This window comes from Alligator sinensis, unplaced genomic scaffold, assembly GCF_000455745.1.
Source record: "Alligator sinensis unplaced genomic scaffold, ASM45574v1 scaffold84_1, whole genome shotgun sequence".
In the NCBI taxonomy this organism is placed as follows: domain Eukaryota; kingdom Metazoa; phylum Chordata; order Crocodylia; family Alligatoridae; genus Alligator; species Alligator sinensis.
Window position 1 is genome coordinate 691,059 of NW_005842268.1, and position 7,698 is coordinate 698,756.

Genomic DNA, 7,698 nt, shown 5'->3' on the forward strand with positions numbered 1-7,698 from the left:
TGGCAGCGAGGGGGGTGGCAAGCGGCGACCACCTGCAGGTGCCGCTGGCAGTGTTGGTGACGCTTTTTGCAGGGGGTGCACCGCCAAGCTCAAGGGGTGCGCGTGCATCCCCTACGCCTCGCCAGTGCCCAGGAGGATGCGTACCCCCAGTTGACAACCCCTGGAATAGGCCATCACATGGTGGCAGAGAGTGGCTGCTGAAGGTTACTGTTGGCAGAGACTTCACTGTACTGCCCTGCATCTCAGCTACCATGTATACAATGTGTGTGCTTCTTCCTGACACCCACAAGCCTGACTTGGAATTCACTTTTGCCAGCAATAGCCAGTCTTTGGAAACGGACTTTGCTACAGCTTGGAAAGCTTTGAAGTAGCTGTATATAGTAGTACATAGTTATCATTTCAGAAAGTTACAAAGGGATCTTCATGACAGGAGAACCACTCTGATGTAAACTATTTTAAACAGCGAAATCGTATAATGCAGTAAAAGAACATATTATAAACTTTTTCTATGCACATGTGCCAAGTATTATAATAATAATTCTATCACTTTGAGGATATTGTCAATATACACGTTTCTGTGCTATCTTACTCTTAATGGTTTCTCTATACTTCCTGCAGGTGCTCTTTATACCATGACATTTTCATCATCCCAGATGTAGCAAATACACACTGATTAAGTACGCCTCTCTCTAAATATATGGATAGATTGCTTTTTTAAATAGACATTCATCTTTCCAAATATGCTCTTTCCAGCTCGGGCTTGGCTCTATCTTACTTTATTGCTGCCCTCCTGCAAAGTGAAAAGTGACTGGGAATTATAGATGTTTTCCTCAGTGCTTTTTAATTCCCTTTTTATTTGCCAATATTCTTCATCCTGAAAGAGAGATGCTTCACCTCAGTTTAAGCTTCAATACTCCTTTAGTGTTAGTGGTATGCTCAGAAAATACAAAACTGCAGTGGGGCAAACTGCCCATTATCTGCTTCCCAGGATCTTCAAATTAGAATTCCCCTTGGTACTGTACAGCTGACATTTCTCTTAGTACACCCTCATTTTTGCCAGATTTATGAAACCTTTCTTTTGACAGTGAGCCCAAACCATGAGATCCTAACTCTTTTTTTCCCAATAATCAGGCTGAGGCAAAAGGTGCATAATAGCTTCAATACAAATATTTTGGTTTTATTACCACTGCCCAATCAATGCATTATTTCACTTGATAAAGATTTAAAGATATCAATATCAGTACCGGTCAATGTCTTTTTTATGGAAAGTATGTCTTTTCAAATTGACCTGATACCATTGTTGGGTGAGCTTACACATTTGGCTGACTAAAGTAACTATTAGTATAATAGACTTCTGTAAAACATTTAATTTGCTATGTGAATAAATATTCTGATTAAAATGTTATCACTATCCATTAATTATGGATAAAGAACTGGATACAGGACAGATCTCAAAAAAACTAGTTTTCATTGGGGTTTCAAGAATAAATGAAGTTGTTTTGTAAGAGGAGCGGGTAGTACTGTTGCACAAATTGCTAGTTTCGTGCCCCTGGAGGCTTTTCCAATACACCTCAAGGAGAGAGTCATACACACTCAGGCCGGGTCCATCTCGAGTTTGTTGTTTGCAAACAAGTTCGACAAGGGAGTTCAATACTCAAAGCCGTGTCGACCCCTAGCCACGCCCGAAGTTACATTTTTATACCCCTCATGAACAAGACTCCATTGTGGCAATCTGTGATTGGCTACAGTTTCCTGCAAAGTTTTTAGTACATGCGTAGTTCTAAAACGGGCAAGTAACAAGGGTTGCAAAGTTTATGTGCAAAGCAAGCAGTAACTAATCTGTGTTCCCACAGGAATCAGCCTTTTCGTGAACCAAGCATTGTTTGGACTGTTCTCTCCCCCTAACAGGACACCCCACTTCTGGCTCCGCAGTGGTGGGGGAGAGAGGAGAAGAAACAATTTGCAGTTTTCAGCTGTGAAGCCTTTGTGTAGTGAGATCATGAGACATTTTCACTACAGTACTAGGCCTGATCTAGAAGTGAAGAAAACCACTGCTGATAACACTCGTAGATGACACATGCTTTCATGAAATGGCAATGTTGAGGACAAGTCAGTCATAGCAAGTGAGTTGGATTGTTAATAAGCTGGGTGGGTTCACACGTGGTGTCTTCTAATTTAGCCACATGCAACATAGGCTGTGGAATGGGATGGGCCACCCCAGGGCCATGGCCTGACCAAATTTTAGCACGTTCATATATATAACTCACAAATGCACAATTGTCATTCCGGTTAAAACTGTATAGCTATTTTTTTAGCTGCATAGCTAGCTAAATAGTTAGTTATACTTCTGCTCTGTTTGTGACTGATGTGTCATTACGTAAATTACCTGTACATATGTCCCAGCTAACGTCCCAAAAACGCATTCAGGACATCAGGGAAAAAAAAGAAAGAAATGAAACAAACCCATTACAGACTTTTTCAAAAGCAAACAAAACAAAAGAAATGAAGATACAACACAAGCACCACTGGCACCACTTCCAGAATCGACTAAGAAAAAGACAGGCCTCAATAATGAGGTTGAGAAAACAGAACCTGTTGCATCTACCTCCTCAGTTTGCTCTGCTGCCACTTACTGCTCCAGTGAATGCTGCATGGATTTTGCCAGGCCCTGTCAATCAGATGACCCCCACAGTGCTGGAGGGCACTAAAAAGGTACAGGGAACTGATTCATCATAGCAAACGTGATCAGTTCAATTGAATTGGTTCAAATACTTTAATTGGGTAACTTTGTGCGAAACACAGGGCAAACTGTTCTGCACACAGTGCTGTTTCTGTACAGTCAAAGGCCTAAACCTGACCAAAAAAGCCCAGGGTGCATTTGCTGTTAGTGGTTTTCAGAATTGTTAACATGCTGTCAAATCCTTCCAAGAACATGAAAAAACACAATGTTAGTGGGAAGCCACGGCTCAAATGCAAACATATATGTCACATCAACCAAGCATTGCTACTGAGCTTGACTCGCAACTTAAGGCTCAACAAAATGTAACCAAGAAATACTAATTAAACAGCTAACATCCCTTTGTTTCCTAATGGGACAAGGACTGCTAATAGAGGGTCATGATTCCGAAAGTGGCAATCTATATTAGCTCATGCAACTTCGTGCTCAGGATTGTCCTGATCTTAGCCGCTGGCTTTCTGAGAAAAAATACATGTCCCATGATGTAATCAATGAATTAATTCATCTCTTTGCAATGGACGTCTTCTGCAGTCATGGTGACCAAACAACTCAACATGAGCTACCAAAGTTAGATGTTGGATTCATCATTTCTTCATGACTACATGAACCCCTTCAGAAAATATAATTTAGCTAAACAGAGAGCGTACAGGGATATTTTTATTTGAGGGAGGAGGGGTGGATAGTTAAATAATACAATAATAGCTGTAGGATAATTTTCACAACATCTAATGACTGCAGCAGGGAAAGCCTCCTAATGATTTAGTTGGCTTTCTTCAGCTGTACACTCTTCTGATAGTCGCTATCACTTGAATTTCTCTTTTCCACCTGGGGTATCACCTGGCCCTTGGTACCTGGGGTGGGTTGAAAGTCTTTTCATCAATATGCTATGGTTCCTTCTCTGGCTAGGGAATGGCTCAGCAGGCAGTGTCTACTCTTTCATATGCCCGTGTGATGGTCAGCTTCTTTGATTCTTTGTGCAACTTAGCTGGATGTCCCCCTCCTTCTCTCACTAAGTCTTTTTCTCTCTCTCTCTTTGTCTCTTAGCTCAAGGGCTTTTGATCCCCTTTCTCAATGGAGACCTGTGATAAATCCAATCAGCTGCTACTCTTCTGAGGTTGACTCCCAGAGCATCCAGATTGGTTCTTTTTTTCTTTCCTGTTTTCTCTTCTTGATGTATACAAGTTCAAAGTTCTCTTTTCTCAAAAGGAAGTAAGAGATGAGACAGCCTCTGCCTTCAGTCTCATCATGTCTAGGATGAGACATCATGTCTAGGAAAGTGCCTCCATGTGCCTTCTTGTCCTTGTTTTTTCCAGTTTATTTCCAGTGCTGGATAGCAGTGCTTTTCAACCAGTGTGCTTACTAACTCCCTGCTGTGCTTCAAGAACTGAATGCAAATTAAATGAATCCAATTCAGTTCCTTCCTGGTGCTTTGATATGGAACAGAGTAAATCCGAATGAACTGAATCGAACCAGATCCACACCTTGTCCCACATCAACATCCCACAAAGGATGCAAATCGGATTCAGTTCATTTGAACTCAGCTCCTTCAAATTCACTTCTCATCCTGTGTCAAGTTCCCAGGAAGGATATGAATGAGCTGAATCCAATCTGAGTCCTTCCTGGGACTTGGATGCAAATCAGAATGAACTGAATGCAAGTTAGGTGAATCTGATTTGGATCCTCTCTTTATCCCGCATCAAGGTCCTGGGAAGGATCCAAATTGGATTCAGTTCATTCTGACTCAGCTCCTTCAAATTAACTCCTCATCATGTGCCGAGGCCCAGGGAAGAATTCGAAGGAGCTGAATCTGATTCAGATTCTTCATGGGCCCTTGGCACAGAGTGAACCCAAAAGAGCTGAATCTGGACTTGTGCCGTGCAGGGGGCAGCGCCTCCAGACGGGGCAGGGGCGGGGAGGTGCAGTACTGTGGCATGGCTCCACCTGTGTGAACACACGGGGAATGTGCCTGGCACTGGTGGGAATCACCTCAGGATGGGGAAGGAGCCACCAGGCCTGGCCCCACTGAGATGCTGAGTGCTGAGAGGCTGCAGTGCATGCAGGTCAGGCTGGGGCTGCCCCCCAGAGTCATGGCAGGCCTGGGGCAAGTGGGTAGGCCTTGCAGGCTCCATACAGTGCCAAGCATCCCCCCGGACCTTTACAGAGGCACCATGTTAGGCTCTGTCAGGCTGGAGGCACTGGGTGCTTCCTGGGGGGCACTGGGTGCTTGCTGCAGCCAAGCTGGAGGTGGGGACTGGACTGGGCTGTGCCAATGCTCATGTTGGCACCAGCCCTTCACGGTCCTGCCTGGAGGGTCTTGTCCCTCTGATTAGGATCAGACCAATGCTGCACTGGGGGCAGCAAGGGATTTTACCCCCTGCTCAGATGGGTGCAGATGGGCAGGGGGTTGCTTTCCTCTGCAGTGGAGTAGGGCTTCTGCCTGGGGTCTCTCGAGCATCTATTCACCACCACCTTTGCAGCAGCAGGACACTGGCTGCCATTGTGCCCCTGCTTTATGTGCCAGGGGTGATGCCTGCTGCTGTGCCAGGGGTGACAATATAGTTTTTGGACATGGGGTTTGTCTGGGATGGTTTGCACAGGGCTGATCTTGCCACAGGCAGGACTTGGGCTAGGTCCCTGCCAGCTTCCCGACTCTAGGATGCTTTGATTCTGTGCCAGGCCGCTTGTCTCCTGGGCAGGTAAAACATGGGTATCCTTCCTGAGAGGAAGGTGTGGTGCCGGTGGCTGCCTCATGCAGGGCACAGAAACATCCTGTTAACATTGGGATATAGTACTGGAAAAGACTGTCTATGCCCTGGTCTCCCTAACCCCACCCCCCGCCCTCCCCAAATGCCAGCAATGGTACACCACATCTGAAAATCTGTACCCTAGAACAGTGTTTCCCAACTGGTGTGCCGCAGCACAATGATGTGCCATCAGAAATGGACAGGTGTGTGGCAGAATTTTGTCGCGTCAATGAGCTACAATAAACTCATATGTATGGGGATGGGGAATGCCTTAACAGGTGTGCTGCGAAAATTTTTTATTAATGTAAATGTGCCTTGGGCTGAAAAAAGGTTGGGAAAGACTGCTGTATAGCTTTTAGGGCACTTTCGGCGAAGTACACAAATGACATTTTCACACAATCTGTTCTCTAAGTGGGTAAATGCTCAAGACATCTTTGAGGGGCACCAAGCTTCTTCATGTTCCCACAATACAGTTGAGGTTTAAAAAAAAAAAAATATATATATATATAGAGAGATGTGCTAAGTTTTCAGCAGACTCTGAAAAAAAGAAGAAAACAGGGAGATCTGATGGAAAATATTAAGTAGTATTTGTTATCCTGTCAGATAAGACCTTGCACCGTGAAGCCTTTCCATGAAACTTGCTGAGAATGCTCCCTTAGCAGAAAGGTTGATTATAACTTTATTCAATGACTTTGCAGGTATATCACATAGTTTCATAGTTTCAGGGTCGGAAGGGACCTAATAGATCTTCTAGCCCGCCCCCCCGCCAGGGCGGGAGAACAACCCAAAAAAAAACAAAAAAAAAACAAACAAACCCACTCCCCCTAAAAACAAAAACGGGACTCAAATGAGTCCAGCCAGGTAAGTATCCAGCCTCTTCTTGAAGAGCCCCAGGGTAGGGGCCAGCACCCCCTCCCTTGGAAGTTGGTTCCAGCTCCTAGCCGCCCTGACTGTGAAGTAGTTTTTTCGGATGTCCAATCTGTACCTCCTCTCCATCAACTTGTGCCCATTATTCCTTGTTATGCCAGCAGGGGCTAGGGGAAACAGCGTCTCCCCCAAACCCTTCTGGTTCCCCCTAGTGAGTTTATAGACGGTCACCAGGTCCCCCCTCAGCCTTCTCTTGTGGAGGCTGAATAGGTTCAAGTCCCGCAGTCTCTCACTGTAGGGTCTGCCCTGTTGTCCCCGGCTCATGCGGGTGGCCCTCCTCTGGACCCTCTCCATGTTGTCCACATCCCTCCTGAAATGGGGCGCACAGAACTGGACACAATACTCCAGCTGCGGCCTGACCAGCGTCGCATAGAGGGGGAGGATCCCCTCCCTGGCTCTACTCGAGATGCACCTGTGGATGCCCGACAAGGTCCGGTTAGCCCTGCCAACCATGACCTCGCATTGTCGGCCCATGTTCATCTTGGAGTCAATAATGACACCAAGATCCCTTTCCACCTCCGTGCTCTCAAGTAGGGAGCTCCCCATCGTATAAGTGTGCTGCTGGTTCCTACTACCCAAGTGCAGCACCCTGCACTTGTCCGTATAGAAACGCATCCTGTTCCTGTCTGCCCACCCCTGTAACCTATCCAGATCCTTCTGCAATCTCTCTCTCCCTGCTAGCGTGCTCACCTCCCCCCAAGTCGAATATGATCCATCCACCACCACCCTCTGAGTGCGACCCTTCAGCCAATCTGCAATCCATCTGACCGTGTAGGCGTCTATGCCACAGTCGCCTAGTTTATTAATTAGGATGGGGTGAGAGACGGTGTCAAAGGCCTTGCTGAAGTCCAGAAAGACTACATCCACCGCGACACCTGCATCCATGGCCTTTGTGACCTGATCATAAAAGGCAATCAGGTTGGTCTGACATGATCTCCCCCTAATAAATCCATGCTGATTGCCCCTGAGCATCATCTCGGATGCCGGCCCATCACAAATGTGCTCCTTGATGATCACACAGTTCTGTGATTGAAAATTTTTTTAACTTGCAGGTCAAGTTATTCAAAATGAGATCATGGAAACCATGGCTCTTAAAAGATGAGAGAGATTTCTGAAAAAAAATTCTGAAAAGTTGTATGGTAAATGGAATAAAGGCTCCTGCAACAAAGGGCAAATAGCTTTATTTCTGTGCTATGTGGACAATTACATGAATGATCATTCAGAGTTCATTAGATTATACAATTTAGCTTGTGCATAGGTCAGTGCAATCATACTAGTAATGAAAGATGC